At 51.9% G+C, this 16,343-nt stretch overlaps 1 long non-coding RNA gene across 1 annotated transcript; it reads right to left on the minus strand.

Annotated features, from left to right (window-relative positions):
• Positions 1 to 9: 9 nt before the first annotated feature.
• LOC116545585 lies at positions 10 to 12,027 on the minus strand. The gene is made up of 3 exons (XR_004266364.1): positions 11,031 to 12,027; positions 9,320 to 10,914; positions 10 to 2,445 (listed from the first exon to the last, which is right to left on the minus strand). It is a non-coding gene; the product is annotated as an uncharacterized LOC116545585 (long non-coding RNA).
• Between the last annotated feature and the right edge of the window lie 4,316 nt (positions 12,028 to 16,343).

The following is a 16,343-nucleotide window of genomic DNA, read 5'->3' on the forward strand; positions in this document are numbered from 1 at the left end:
CATCCTTCCAACATCCATCCATCATCTACCCACCCATTCACCCATCCATCATCCATCACCCACCACCCACCTGTCCATTCATCCATGCATCTAACCACCATCCATGCAGTCATTGTTTCTGGAGCACCCGCTCTGCTCTAGACCCCAGGGTTAACCTCTGGGATCGTCCAAAGATTCATGAGACACAGCTTGGGTACCACCAGGCACAGACTCTCTGTTCAGGCAGGTGCACCACTGTCTCACTCTCTGCTCCTCCATGCTCTTCCCTTACCTTGATGCCTCTGTGTCCCTTAACCACTTAACAGCTCCTCCAGCAAGTTACTCTTGCTTACAGCAGCACACCTGAACATTAGGTCAGTTGCCAGTGATCACCCAGTGGTTCCCTGGACCTAGGACCCAGGCCGCAGCCATGCAGGTGAGTTTGCTTCCACCACTAGGGGTCATACACTAGAGGTGAAGGGCCTGGGCTTTGGAGCCAGGGAGCCCTGGGTTCAGTCCTGGCTCCTAGGACCCCTCACTGGGGCCATAGACAAATTGTTGAACCCTCTGGCAATCCATAGTCAAACTTGAGGCTGGTTCCTCCTACCTGACAGAGGGTGGTAAGGAGGGAACAACAGGGGGCTTGACCCTGCCCAGCCCTGTGCCTGGCACATAGTAAAGGCACAGGATAGGGTAGCAGCTGTTACATCATAGCAGGGGTTACCATGTGACCCCAGGAAGAGATGCCTCTGCCCTGTTGGCCCAGTGCATTTCTCTCACCATGTCCTGCTGGAGAGAGAGCTCAGAAATGGCTCCTGAGTGGGCAGCAGTGGGCAATGCCCACTTTGAGCAGATCAGGTGTGTAAAACTTTGAGTAATGATGCAATCCACACCAGCCTGCAGGAGTCACAGGACCCTAAAACAGCGGCATCTCACTCATAATCTAAGTGCAATAGCCACCTTGTGTCAAGCTCTTACTATTCTCCGCGACATTATTCCTCTCATTTTATAGAAGGAAAAAGCAAGATTCAGACAGAAGGGACTTGCTAAGCAACACTAGGGATTCAGTTTAAGTCGGTCTGGATGCAGCCAGAACACAGTTATTGTAGAAAACAAGAAATCTCAACGTTCTCACTGCTGATTGGGATTTTTTTAAATCTTAAAAGTGGCCAGACATGACGGCTCACATTTGCAATCCCAACATTTTGGGAGGCCAAAGCGAGAAGCTCGCTTCAGGCCAAGAGTTTGAGACCAGCCTGGGTAACACTGTGAGACCCTGGCTCTACAAAAAATACAAAAATTAGCCAGGTGTGGTGGCAACTCGGGAGGCGGAGTTCTGAGGATTGACAGAGCCCAAAAGGTCAAGGCTGCAGTGAGCCCTGATCCTGCCGCTGCACTCCAGCCTGGGCAACAGAGCAAGACTCTGCCTAAAAAAAAAAACAAATCCAAACTGGACATAACCCTGGGACTAAGTAATTCAAATTACCAAAGATATGATAATCAAGTGTGCAAAGATATATTAGTGACGTTCATCTCTGCATTATTTATAATAGCAAAAACTAGAAACTGCTACAATGTCCAGCGATAGGAGACGGGCCAATTAACCATGGAATATCCACACCAGGGAAGTCCAGGCCAATTAACCACGGAATATCCACACCATGGAAGTCCAGGAATCACTTGCGGGAGAGGATCTGATGAGCTAGAAAAATGTTCACATCTGTTAAGTTAACAAAAAAGCAGGTTACAATGAAGTATGTAGAACACTGTTCCATATTTATGTTACATTTGCATATCTATACATATGGAAAACAGCGGTGATCTGGGGATGGATAATTTTAAATTTTAAATTTTACCTAATTTTAATTTTAAATTTTACGTAATTTTTGGCTTATATTTTCTGATTATCCTGCAATCAGTGGTATTATTTATAAAATTTAAATCTTAACAAATTTTAAATGATAGACTTTGTAGAATTTAATAAAATGTTGAAGCAGCCTCCACTCCGTTCCCCCGCTAGAACGTGCGATGTCACGGGGACAGGACACCACTGTTGGAGGCGGGGGGGTCCATCTCACCTGCTCCCGAAGTCTCTCCTGACTCGGAATCCTGATGCCCATCAGGCTGCGGGTGTGGGTTCCACTCCAGGGGTGGCCGGTGCTGCTGGGCCAGGCGGAAGTCCTCCAGGAGCTCGGGGCTGGTGGCATTGGGAAAGAGTCCCTCTTCTCCCCAGCTTTGTGAGCCACTTCTAGCCACGTCCCTCTTGTCCTCGGCCCAGGCCCAGCGCCGCCGCTGGGGGCCCTTCCCCAGGCCAGGCTCAGCCCAGTGGATCTCAGTCCCCGAGCTGGCCATCGGGACTGGCCTGGGCTTCACCTGGGCCACTTCATCTTCAGGAGAAAGAGTTGCCGCCGGGGGGCCCCAGAGTCACCGCTGGCTCCTATCAGCATTGGCCATCCTGCCTGTGCCCTGTCAGGGACACATTTAAGGGATAACATTAATCAATCCTGATCCCCTCTTTTATTCGGAACAAGAAGTTTCCAGCAGGAACTCTGGAATTAGACAGCCCTGGTTCGACTCCTGGCTGCGTCCTCCCAAAGCTACGTGACCTTGGGCAAATCACTCTACCTTCATTTTCTTCATCAATAAAGCTGGAATCATAATTCCTCTCTCCTTCCAGGGTTTTCTAAACTAGATGAGACACAGGATGAGGAGCCCAGCAGCCGGTACACTGACCAATTTTCTATTCAGTGCCTGGCCAATTTTCTATTGCATCTTTTTAGAAAATCATTTTTGAGCCGGGCGCGGTGGCTCAAGCCTGTAATCCCAGCACTTTGGGAGGCCGAGGCGGGTGGATCACGAGGTCAAGAGATCGAAACCATCCTGGTCAACATGGTGAAACCCCATCTCTACTAAAAATACAAAAAATTAGCTGGGCATGGTGGTGCGTGCCTGTAATCCCAGCTACTCAGGAGGCTGAGGCAGGAGAATTGCCTGAACCCAGGAGGTGGAGGTTGCGGTGAGCCGAGATCGTGCCATTGCACTCTAGCCTGGGTAACATGAGTGAAACTCCGTCTCAAAAAAAAAAAAAAAAAAAAGAAAATCATTTTTGAAAATATTCTTTCTAATACATGTAATATATTAGCATGACATGTTCAAACAAATATATTTTTACTGATGGGTTGTGTGATTAAAAAAAATATTGGGGGACCAGTAGGCCAATGCATGCTAGCTAGTGTTACTGAGTACTGGCTCTGCGTGTGGGCATGGGGCACAGGCCTTGCTCACAGGAGAACCGATGCCCCAGGAGGAAGCAGACGCATCACCAGGCAACTAGAAATCCAGGTGAGACGTGCTGGAGGAGGCACAGGGGCTGCCCGACACAGGCCAGAGAAGTCAGGTGATGCCAGTTTAGAAGTCAGTTCCTCTGGGAATCTCTGCCCTCACCCGGGTAAGAATTCAGATTGAGAGGTGGGCGGGGGGGAGACAGTGAAAAGGGCATTCCAGACCAGGTATGGTGGCTCACGCCTATAATCCCAGCATCACTTTGGGAGGCTGAGGCGGGCAGATCACTTGATCTAGGAGTTCGAGACCAGCCTGGGAAACATGGCAAAACCTCATGTCTACAAAAAATTAGCCAGGTGCGATTGTACACACCTGTAGTCCCAGCTACTCTAGAGGCTGAGGTGGGAGGATCACTTGAGCCTGGGAGGTTGAGGCTGCAGTGAGCCATGACTGCACCCCTGTACTCTAGGCTGGGTGACAAAGTGAGATCCTGTCTCAAAAGAAAAAAAAAAGGCAGCATTCCAATACCCAACATAATTGAAAACAGGCACTCAAACAAAAGGAATGAAGTCCTAACACACAGTACAGTCTAGATGAACCTCAAAAACGATGCTCAGTGAAAGACGCCAGACACCAAGGCCACCGATGGTGTGATTCTATGGATAGGAAACGTCCAGACAAGGTAACTCCTGGGAGAGTGAAAGCAGATTGGTATTTGCCAGGGCTGGGGGAGAGGAGAGTGGCACTGCCTGCTTGCTGGGTATGGGATTTCCTTTCGAAGTGATGGAAATGTTTTGCAACTCGATAGAGGTGGCAGTTACACAACATTGAATGTACTCAATGTCGCTGAATTGTTCACTAAAAATGGTTAGTTCTATATTATGTGAATTTCACCTCAGTTTAAAGAAAAAGCCTTCCAAGTGAGGGGACCTGGGGGTGGAGAGCGAGCCTGCCAGGGACTTTCCTGGACCTGGCCATGGTTTCCCTGATGATGACGGGGGTATTGAACACAGGGAGAGCCCATCAGAGGTGTGGTTTAAAAGTTCCCCGTTCCCCTCGGGCAGCTCTGGGAGAATGAGCAGGGGAACCTGGCCGCACAGGGACCTACCAGGCAGCTGCTGCAGGAACAGGGTGGCCAGAGAAGGGCTCCTCCACTGCCTTCCATCAATCCTCTCCTTCTTTCCCTCATCCCTCTTCCCTCTCATCTCCTTTTGCCTCTTCTTTCCCACTCTCTTGCTATTTCCCCAAGTACTTCTTCTGTGCCAAGCACTGAGCCAGACCCAGGAAGTGCAAAGCTGACCCAGCCTGGGCATGGTCTCCCAGGGAGCTCCTGGCCATGGCCCATCAGCACAGCGGGCCCCCAGGGCAGCTCATTACAAAGGCCTTCTCCCACAGATGGGGAAACTGAGGTCCAGAGAGGGGAGAGGCCTTGCACAAGGCAAGGGTGAAAGTCAGCCTCCTGGCCTGCAGTCTGAGCTTTCTCCCCTGCATGCTATGTCGAAGGGAGTATGACTCCAGGCCTCCCAGGACAGAAAGTCTGTGTTTGTCCCTTTATCCTCGTGAGCATTTGGATCCTGCTTGATTTGTGTGGCTGAGAAAAGTCAGCAGGCAACTATTTTTGGACACAAAGTTCCCCAGGGAACAGATCAGCCCAGGAAAGGCTGACTTCTCAAGGGCTGGAGGAGGGAGGGACAGGGAACACCCTTCTTCCCTCCTTGGCTGCGACTCTGCTCCGTGGATGGGTGTTCGGGTTTCTATCCTCTGTTCCCACCCAGTCTTCCTCTCTACCCCCAAATGTAGAGCCCCAGAATTTCCTCCAGATGGCCCTGTGTATTATCCTCCAGCCCCATAGTCCCCACCACAAGTGATGAGCCCACTCGGCCCCAGCCTGGCTAGAAGCTTTACCTGTAAGTTCAGAATCTGCCCTCCCTACAAACATTAGGGTAGAACTTGGCTGAGATCACTCAGCTACTTCCTGCCAGAGCAAGACTTGCTACTGTCAGTTTTGGCCTAGTGGACCCCCAATATTTTTTTTAATCATACAACCCATCAGTAAAAATGTATTTGCTTGAATACATCATACTAACATGGTACATGTATTAGAAAGAATAATTTCAAAAGGGATTTTCTAAAAAGATACAATAGAAAATTGGCCAGGCACAGGGGCTCACGCCTGCAATCCCAGCACTTTGGGAGGTCAAGGTGCGCAGAAAGCTTGCGCTCAGGAGTTCAAGGCCAGCCTGGGCCACATGGCAAAAGCCTGTCTCTACTAAAAATGAAAAGGAAAAAGGACATAAATACAGGCGACCCTTAACGACACAGTTTGAACTGCACAGGTCTACTTATATGTGGATTTTCTTCTGCCTCTGCCACCCCTAAAACAGTAGATCAATCCCTCCTCTTAAGTCCGCCTCCTCAACATGAAGATGACAAGGATGAAGACCTTTGTGATAATCCACTTCCATTTAATGCAAGTAAGGAGATTTTATCTTCCTTATGATTTTCTTCATATTTCCTTTTCTCTGGCTTACTTTGAGAAAACAGGACATAATGCATATAGCCCATAAAATATGCATTAATCAACTGTATATGTTATCAGCAAGTCTTCCAGTCAATAGCAGGTAATTGATAAAGTTTTGGGGGAGTTAAAAGTTCTAAGCAGGCCGGGCGCGGTAGCTCACGCCTATAATCCCAGCACTTTGGGAGGCCGAGGGGGGTGGATTACAAGGTCAGGAGCTGGAGACCAGCCTGGCCAACATGGTGAAACGCTGTCTCTACTAAAAATACAAAAATTAGCCGGCTGTGGTGGTGCACACTTGTAATCCTAGCTACTCAGGAGGCTAAGGCAGAAGAATCATTTGAACCCAGAAGGCGGAGTTTGCAGTGAGCCAAGACTGTACCACTGCACTCTAGCCTGGGCTACAGAGCAAGACCATGTCTCAAAAAAAAAAAAGTTATAAGCAGATTTTTGACTGTTACGAGGGTTGGCACCCCTAACCCCTGTGTTGTTTAAGGGTCAACTGTATTTTATATTTTGTTTTATTTCATTTTACTGAGACAGGGTCTCAGTGTTACCCAGGCTGGAGTACAGTAGCAATCAGGGCTCACTGTGGCCTTGACCTCCTGGGCTTAAGCCATCCTCAGCCTCCTGAGTAGCTAAGACCAAAGGTACACGCCACCATGCCTGGCTAATTCTTAAAAACTTTTTGTAGAGATGGGGTTTTGTCATTTTGCCCAGGCTGGTTTTCAACTCCCGGGCTCAAGTGATCCTCCTGCCTCAGCCTCCCAACGTGCTGGGATTACAGGCATGAGCCACCCACCCAGCTGGTCAACTGTATTTTAAATAGAAGCTCTAATCCTTGCTTCTCATACCTTCTGCAGGGCCTGTACCCCTCTTGGAAATCCCTGCCAGGGATCTTAAGCTTCAGCGGGCTTAAGAATCCTCTCAGCATGTAGTTTCCTGAAACAACCTGCGGACAGCCTGACTCAGTGGCCCTGGGATAGGGCCCAGGAATCTGCATTTTAAACCAGGGCCTCAAGCAGGGCCTGCCCTTTGAAGTCCGCTAGGCCCCCTCGCTCCTGCAGTTACCAGTTACGGCAGGTGGAGGAGGGGCTACCGTTTAGCTGCTGCTTTTCTGGTTCTGAAGCCTCTGCTGGGAAGGGGCCGGGGGAGGTATGTGGTTTTTGACTTTTTAAAGGGCTTTTTTTCTAGCTCTGCCACAGAGCAGCCTGCCCAATCACAGATGCCTCTGGGTGCACAAAGAGGAACATCCTGTCTTCTGGGATGACTCAGTCGTGGCAGAAATCTCACTGTAACCAGGGGAAGGTGCACGTCACAGGCAGCTGCGGTGACTGGCTGGAGTTTTGCACTTGCCCCCAGGCGCCTACACCAGTGAGCCTTTCCAGAGCAAGGCCACCATCTTCCATGCGAGCCACGGCCCTCAGCACCACAAGAGCCCCAGAAATGGCCGGTCAGCTAGTCAGTCAACAAACACACACTAGTGCGGACTACCTGCCAACCTCCGACAGGGATGATGCTGTGATAGAGAAGCAGGCTGGGCATCAGGGGACAGGTGCCAGTCCTGGTTGCTGTCACTCACCGCGTATGGCTGGGCTGGCATTTCCCTCACTGTAAAATAGAGAAAGTACCGTCTGCTCACCCTGCTAGGCTGGGTTGGGGAGCAGGGGATGGGACTCAAAGAACGCTGACATTCCTGGTTGACTCAGCTCCTAAGGGCAACAGCCTCAGAGCTGTTAGCCTCTCTCCTCCTCCCTGAGGTCACATTTCAAAGTACAAAGATACATACCGAGCACCTGGCAGGTGCAAATTAAGTTTTTAAAAAAGCCTTATGACTTCCTACTACATACCAGGCACTACATAAGATGAAAAGAATGCAGAAAAGAGTAAAAGCGTTCCAAAATTTTGAATGGTGCAGGTTAGTGCAATACAGAAGTGTTACGACAGGAAGCTTTAAGGTGGGCTTGAGAAATGGTGAGGGTTTTGGGGGAGAAGATTCGGGAGGGCATTCTAGGCAGAGGGAACAGCATAGGCAGAGGCACGGAGGTCTGAAAGTATGACCTGACCTTGAAGAAGAGCTATGAGCAGGGGCCCTGAATGCCAGAAGAGGCAGCGTTGTTTCAGCCAGCCTTCCTTAGGGCAGCAAGGCTGCCCCTCAAAGGCATTGAGTGGGGTTTGGTGAAGACTCCAGCCATGTGAGCTGGGGGCTGACCACAGGAGGGTCAGCTCCTTTAGGATGAAGTCCCCACTGGGAGGGCTGTGGAGCTCAGGGCCCCTGCCATCCCTGGAGAAACTGGCCCCCCAGGAAATAGCAGCCACTCCGCCCTCCTTCTGTACATCTCCTCACCCCCATGCCGCCCCTGCCCCTGCTCTCTCAAGGGTCTAACACACCCCCAAAGTGTCTATCTTCAGTTCCTGGGTGGGATGGACTCCTCTTCCCTGCCACCCACACAGGGCTCCTCTGCCCCCTCAGCCACTCCACAGCCAGCGACCCTTCCCTGTGTAGCTCGATTCCTCAGAACGGTCCAGACCCCCAGGTCCTCCTTCGCCAGCACAGCCACGCAGCCCGCACTGCCTCCCTGTGCCCTCTGCAACCCTTTCCCTCCGGCCAGGGCTGCCCAGGGTGCACCCCTGCTTCTAACCCACACCCCCATCCCGATACCTCCCAGATGAGGAAACTGAGGCACAGAGACGTGGCAGGCTCTCCGAAGACCTCACAGCCAGGAAGTGCAGCTGGAGGATTCAAAGCCCAGGTGTCGCAATTCTGAAACCAAGACTATCAGACACGTAGGGGGCAAGGAGATGGGGAAAGAAGACCCCCGATATCAGTAACCAGGCCTTCCAAAAAGGCTGTGCTGTTGGCCTCCGCCATCCCACACCTCCAGTTGGCACAGACCTGCTTTTCTCAAGGGGTTCCACCAGTTGTGTGGACACTAGTCCCGCAAAGAAGCACCAGCAACTCCCCCTCTGTGTGTCCCCTCCCTGCCCCCAGCCCGCTCCAGCAGCAGAGGCTGAGGAGAAAGAGAAACAGTGCCCTGTCTCTGGTCTTGCCACCCTCAAGATCTGAGCTGGGTCTGCTGGTCCGCGGACCGTCCCTGGCTCCTTTCCTTGCCCTTACACAGCTGACATAAGGGACTACTGCTTTGATGGGGAAGCCCCCCTGCTGCCACTGCCTCCTGGCCTGCTCCCCATCCTGGCATTGTCTCTGAGACCCCTTAGCAACCAAGGACACTAACTCTCCAGGTGCAGATGAGGACACCCCAGGCACACAGATGGACCCGCCTGTCCAAGTTCACAAGAGATCAGCATTAAAGCTGGGACTGGAATCTAGCATCCTGAGGCTTGACGAAATCCTCCTTAAATCCACGCTTGCCCTGGGGGGGGGCGGGCTCCCCTGAGTCAAGAGACAAGCGATGCAGCTCCAGCAGCTGCAACTTCCTGGCTGGGCTGGTCCGGCTGCCTGGGCTGTCCCAGCGTCAGTGACTCGCCCGTCCAGAAGGAAGGCAGCCTCCCGGGCCCTCCTCCGTTCCGACCCCTTACCTCTCTTGGGCTCCACCACGGTCCTCCCGGGCCAGTTTCAGGGGACCTGCCTTTGAAGTCTTTGTTCCAAACCCAGGGAGCCCCCTGCCTCCATTGCGCCCTGGCCCGCCTCCAGGCCGTTCTGCCAGCCCAGGCTGCTGCTCACACACCAGCATCCTCCCCACCTCTCCCCGCCCCTGTCAGCTGAGGCTGCCTCGCCTCGCCTCAGCAGGAAGCGCCCAGCCTGATTTCCTACAAGTGTTTGTCAGAAGGAGGGGGTTTGTCTGCGTGCAGAGCAGAGCCGGAGGAGCTTAACCCCTTACAAGCCCTCCGAAGGTCTGCGCTGCCCAGAAAAGGACTCAGGGAACAAACTCCTGATGTCCTGGGCTTGGGATCGTCTCAGCCCAGGCCCCGCAGGTACAGATGGGGACACTAAAGCACAGAGAAAGTCAGAGGCTTGGCCGAGGTCACACAGGATGCTGTAGCGCCTGCCCTCCAGGCCCTCTTCAACCAGGGCCTGACTGTGGCTGAGCCTCCTTCCCTCACTAGGCCTCAGGGCCCATCTGCCCGGGAGAGCTCCGACTCAACCCCACTCCTGCCCTTCCAGCTCTGACTCTGCCAAAGGCAGTCTGAATCTCAGGGAGACCATGGTGATTCCTGCCATCTCAAGCCGCTGTCCTCACCCCGAGGTGGTCCTGCAGTCAGAGTGGAACGTTCCGGACAGCATGGAGGCATGATACGGACAGATGAGGTAAACTTTCCCTGTGGGAAGAACCCTCCAAGGGTTCACCAGGTGTTGGGAACAGATTGATCCTGACAGTCAATCAAAGCTGTCTTTTCTCAAGCCCCACCATCCCATTCCTTCATTCATAGGTACTCCCTGAACTGAGCTCCTACTGTGTGCCAGGTGCTTTTGAAGGTGCTGGGGATACGGCAGAGCCCAAGACAGACCAGGCCCCTGCTCTCCACTCTAGCAGAGACACGGACAATAACCAAGCACATGTATAATGTCAAGGGGAGAGCGGTGAGCAGTGAGACTCAGTGACCATCCATGTCCCAGGCCAGGCAGCATTGAAGCCTGGGGCTCACCTGGGTCGACAGAGTCAGTCTCTGGGCATCAGAGAGTTTAAGTGTCCCGGCTGACTGGCCCTGGTAGAGAACCCACGGGACCAAGAGTAATAGGCTGAGGAGAAGGGTTATGGATGGTCAGGAAGGTCTCTATGAGGAGGTGACATTCAAACAAGGCACTGGAAGGAAGATGGGCAAGAGCAAGCGACAAGAAGGGCTGGGCGGAGTGTTCTGGGAGGGCAAGCGTAAAGGCAAATGTGGGGGAGCCAGCAGGCTTTCCCTGAGAACAGCAAGGCCTGTGCACCCGGGGCAGAGCGAGCCAAGCAGGAGAGGCGGGAGCTTTGCAGAAGATGAGGCAAAGGAGGACGAGAGGCTGTCAACACTGGCCCCACCCAGGACCCAGAGACTCTGAGTCAGGAAACAAGAAGAAAAAGAAAAAAAAATCAGGCCTCTGTATTGTCCAAAAAGCCCTCCAGGTAGTTCTGATAAGCAGCCAGATTTGGGAACCATTCATGTAGGACAGAAAAAATCTTCGAGTCAGTGTGGACCTGGGTTCAAATCCCAGCCCCCTCTCTTGCTGGCTCTGATCTTCGAGTCAGTGTGGACCTGGGTTCAAATCCCAGCCCCCTTTCTTGCTGGCTCTGATCTTCGAGTCAGCGTGGACCTGGGTTCAAATCCCAGCCCCCTCTCTTGCTGGCTCTGATCTTCGAGTCAGCGTGGACCTGGGTTCAAATCCCAGCCCCCTTTCTTGCTGGCTCTGATCTTTGAGGCTTCACCTCTCTAGGCCTCAGTTTCTTCATCTGTAAAATAGGGATAAGAAGAGTAGCCACCCCACAGGGGCTGCTGTAAAGATTCGATGAGGCGACGCTCCCAAAGGCAGAGCAGGGGACCCAGAACACAGTCATGTATTGAGCTCTTTTATTTTTGCTACTACAACCACTGCTGCTACTTAGGTATAAGTCTCCGGTCTCCTCGAAGCCTGACACACTGTTCATGGCTGATGGATGTGTTCCATCAATGGATGAATTCGCTAATGAGTGGACTTTCCCAAGGTCAGCTTGTAAGTAACTGGCAGAGCCAGGGCTAGAACCAGGAGCCCTCATCCTGGTGACCACCCACCCCTCTATCCACTTCCCTGCCTTTTACCCACATCTGGGTGGCAGGGCTCTCCTTGCAGCCCCCAGCCCCTCATTGAGCAGAGCCAAACCCTAATCAGGCCCCTCCCTGCCAGCTCTGGTGGCCATGTGTGCCATTGTGTGAGGGGCGGGCTCCCCTGACACCCCGTCACTCACTCCCCCTCCCTCCCTGGTCATTAACACACGCAGCACTGCTATCAGCACCAGATGGCTGCCGTTGCTGGGCATGCCTGTGGCCGGCGGATAACCCCAAACCCATCTTAGGGGCAGCCACCTAACACCAAGAAGAACCGCCTCTGGTGCAGTCCGTTCCATTTCCTTGCACCCCCAAGCCGGACAAAACCTCCTCCCTGCCTCTCCTCAGGCAGCGCCCACCTCCTCCCTTTTTTGTTGAGCTGGAGTTTCGCTCGTGTTGCCCAGGCTGGAGTGTAATGACGAGATCTAGGCTCACCGCAGCCTCCACCTCCCGGGTTCAAGTGATGCTTCCACCTGGGCCTCCCGAGTAGCTGGGATTGCAGGCATGTGCCACCACGCCAGTTGATTTTTTGTATTTTTAGTAGAGACGGGGTTTCGCCATGTTAGCCAGGATGGTCTCGATCTCCTGACCTTAGGTGATCTGCCTGCCTCAGCCTCCCAAAGTGCTATGATTACAGGCGTGAGCCACCACACCCGGCTGCAGCACCCTCTCTTAGATCACAGTCCCCACCCACAGGCCAAATTCTACCAAACCGAAGCAGCATGTCCAAGACCGAGCTCCTAGTATACCACCCTCCAAGCCCACCCCTCCTTAGTTTGGCCCATCTTTCACCCAGGTACATACTGAGAATCAGCTGTCATCCTGGATGCTTCCCTTTCCCTTACATCCCGTAACCAACCCATCATCAACTCCTAGTGATTTCATTTCCTAAATTTCACCGGAATCTGTCTCCATTTCTGTATCCCCACGTGGGTCCCTGGATGGGCCTTGCCTGGAAAGCTCTAGGGTCCACTAATCCGTTCCCCACACTGCACCGATGCGATCTTCAAGATAGGAGTTTCCAAACTTGCCATGGCTCTGAGAAAGAAGAAGAAACTCCATGGGCTGGCCGCTGTTCCAGCCTCTTCTCCCACCACCCTCTCTGCCCTTGCTTAGCATGCTCCTACCACACAGGCTTCCTTGCTCTTCCTGGGACAGATGTGCCCTGCTCCTCCGCTCACTCAGCCCCACTTCTTTTCCCCGTTAACTTGTAGGCAACCTGCAGACCTCAGCTCCAGAGTGCCCTCCTGAGGGACTCACCATTTGGAACTATATTTCATATGTGCTTATTTGACTAACGTCTGTCTCTTGACTCAGTTGGGAGCTCTGTGAGGCTCTCATTATCATATCCCCAGGACTCAGCACACAGACCCTGGTATAGAATAGAAATACAATAAATAGGGCTGGGCGCAGTGGCTCATGCCTATAATCCCAGCACTTTGGGAGGCCGAGGAGGGCAGATCACGAAGTAAGGAGTTCAAGACCAGCCTAACCAACATGGTGAAACCCCACCTCTACTGAAAACACAAAAGTTAGCCAGGCATGGTGGTGGTGTGTGCCTGTAGTCCTAACTACTCGGGAGACCGAGGCAGGAGAATTCGCTTGAACCTGGGTGGCAGAGATTTCAGTGAGCCGAGATCACGCCACTGTACTCTAGCCTGGTGACAAGAACAGGACTCCATCTCAAAAAACAGAAAAAGAAATACAATGAATACATGCTGGATCATCCACTGAACCTAGCTATTTGCCCAAGCCTGACTCAGAGCCCTCCTAACAACCCAATGAGGCTAATGTGACAACCCCATTTTACAGCTGGGCAAACAGAGGCCCCTAGAGCCCAAGCAGCTTTCCCAAGGTCACAATGCTAATGAGCTGCAGCAGAGTTTCAAACACACAAAGACCCGGTTCTTAATGACCCAATTTGGTGCTCACAACATTGCAGCTCACAGAGAGTTAATATCTGTGCACGGTAAAATCAGGAGTGGAGATTATTACCAACGAATTGCAATTCACAAAGCCAATGTTCTAATTGTATAGTGAGGCACGGGTTCCACACAGCGCCTTTTGGTTTCCCAAAATGCTTTCTTCTTCTTTTGAGGGCTAGATGCTCAGTAACAGAATGTCAAAGTGGGCAGAACAGGAGTCCTATTCCATTGTATAGGTGAGGGTGCTGAGGCCCGGAGAAGGGAAGAGATTAGTTCCTGTTCACCCAGAAAAGAAGCAGCAACAAAACCCTCTGACGTCCACTGCCAGGGCTTGACGACTTTCACCAGCAACAGGCGTGCGCGTGGCTGCGTCTGCAGAACCCTGCCAGCCTTCCCACGGAGCCCAGCTCGCCTTCGGCCACTTACTCCCTCCAGCGTCTGGCTCATGACATTCCAACCCCACAGGAGCCATTTCTCACCTACTTCCTCATCGCCTCACTGCTTCCTCATCGCCCACTCAACCATCCCTCCCTCATGACCTCCCTCCACAACCATTCCTGAGCCCCCCTTAAGTGCAAGCATGTTAACCAATCTGGAAGGCGGCTCTTTCTTTAAGTCTTCAGGTGCAGCCCAGGACATACCCCTGGACTGGGCTGGGCCACACTTGCTGACGTGATGAACCCTGGACAGTCACCCCTCACACCATGTCCCCCAGGAGCACAGACATGGTCTATGGGGGGGTCACCAGGCTTCTCTGCCACCCTAGTGGAAACCAGGAGCTAGAACTTCAGGAGCTCTGGGGGCTGACACCTGTGTTGCTCCACCCTCAGTCGCTCTTTGGGCTCCCTGTCACTCCCTTCCCTGGAAAAGAAATGAAAACCTACCACAAGGTAACCCACTCCTTCCTGCCCAGGATGCTGCGTTTACCCCGTAGTTAAAATTCACAGGGATGCTGGGTTCGGTGGCTCACGCCTGTAATCCCAGCGCTTTGGGAGGCCAAGGCGGGCAGATCACTTGAGGTCAGGAGTTCAAGACCAGCCTAGCCAACATGGTGAAACCCCATCTCTACTAAAAATACAAAAATTAGCCAGACGTGGTGGTGCACGCCTCTAATTCCAGCTAATTGGGAGCCTGAGGCACAAGAATCACTTGATCCTGGAAGACAGAGGTTGCAGTGAACTAAGATCATGCCACTATACTCCAGTCTAGTGAGACTCTGTCTCCAAAAAAAAAAAAAAAAATTCCACAGGGAGTCTGGGGGAGAGAGGAGGCAGGTGAGGGTTTCAGGAGTGAACCAAGAAGAAGTGGTGAAGCCTGGCTTGGGAAGCAGAGACCCAAGTTCCAGCCTGAGTGCCCAGGAGCAAGCACCTTCCTTTCTCTGAGCTTTGGAACCTGGGCTTAATGCGATTGTCTCTGAGGTTATCAGAGATTATCTCCTAATGCTAACCCTCCTGGATTCTTCATGCCGTTTGCCCACACAGGCAGAAATGCCATGCTGACGGGAGGCTGCAGGGCACAGGTGTTAAGGCACACGGCCATTGTGGGCAAACAGAGAACTCCATGTTCTCCCTTGGAAGCTGTGTAACCTTGGGCAAGCTGCTTAACCTCTCTGAATCCCAGATTCCACATCTGTAACATGGGCCAATAATTACAGGATTCTTGGGATGACAAATGAGACTATGTGTCTAGAGTTCTTGGCCCCAGTGCCCAGCTAGCACAGGGTAACTGTTCACAAATAAATGGCCTTGCCTTTCCGTGAAACGCCCATATGACCTGCTCCCAGCAGGACTGAGTTTAATTTTCCTCATCCACAGCTTCCACAATCTCAACCCCAGCTCTAGCAATGAGTCCTGGACACAAAAAGGTAGAGGCAGTTTTCCCAAGTGGAGGGAGATGCTGACATTCCCTTGTGACCCTCTTCCCTGTGGCCCCTAAACCAACTCCAGGACTCACCGACCCAGCTAGAAATTCTGTCCTCACTCTGAGTAGCTAAGGAGCAGAACAAACAGCCCCTTCTCAGCCAACTGAGACAGGGTTATGAGGAGGTATGGCCATAGTGAGGAAAACACACACACACACTCAAATTCACGCTCTTTCCAAAGAGCCCAACAAACAACAACAGAAAAAGCGTGCATGTGCCAGGAAGGTACTGCTAACAGCAAAACTTTACTGAACATCTATTATGTATCAAATACCGTATAAAAGCCTTTCCACGGATTCAGATCTCATTATTTAATCCTCATACTCATCCAAGGAGGGAAATCATTATGCCCATTTTATTTTATAGGTGAGGAAGCTGGTTTGAACACAGACAGTATAATCTTCATCACTTGCAACTGAAACTTGCACGAGGTAAAATGATTGGAAAACGGTCGCAGTCTCCAGTAGCAGGTGATCATTGAAAGAAACTGTCATTTCCACTCAAAGGATTAATATTAGCAGGCGTTAGCATCATGCTATTGAAGAATAGCAAATAATGTAAAAATGTTGCTATGTTAAGTGGACAAGCCAGTTAGAAAATAATATATATCTAGTTTGAGTTCATTAAAAAAAAAAACAACAGTAAAATATGGAGGAGGAGGAGGAGGAGGAAGAGGACAGGGCGGAGACAGGATAGGAAAAAGAAAGAGGGAGAAAGTGAAAAAGAAGGACATGTTTTAAAATGTTTACAACAGGCCGGGCGCGGTGGCTCACACCTGTAATCCTAGCACTTTGGGAGTCAAAAACGGGCAGATCTCCTGAGGTCAGGAGTTCAAGACCAGCCTGGCCGACATGGCAAAACACTGTCTCTACTAAAAATACGAAAATTAGCCAGGCCTGGTGACAGACGCCTGTAATCCCAGCTACTAGGGAGGCTGTGGCAGGAGAATCACCTGAATCTAGGAGGTGGAGGTTGCAGT

The sequence above is a fragment of the Sapajus apella genome, unplaced genomic scaffold (genome assembly GCF_009761245.1).
Source record: "Sapajus apella isolate SASKATOON/1434 unplaced genomic scaffold, GSC_monkey_1.0 scaffold294, whole genome shotgun sequence".
NCBI lineage: Eukaryota > Metazoa > Chordata > Mammalia > Primates > Cebidae > Sapajus > Sapajus apella.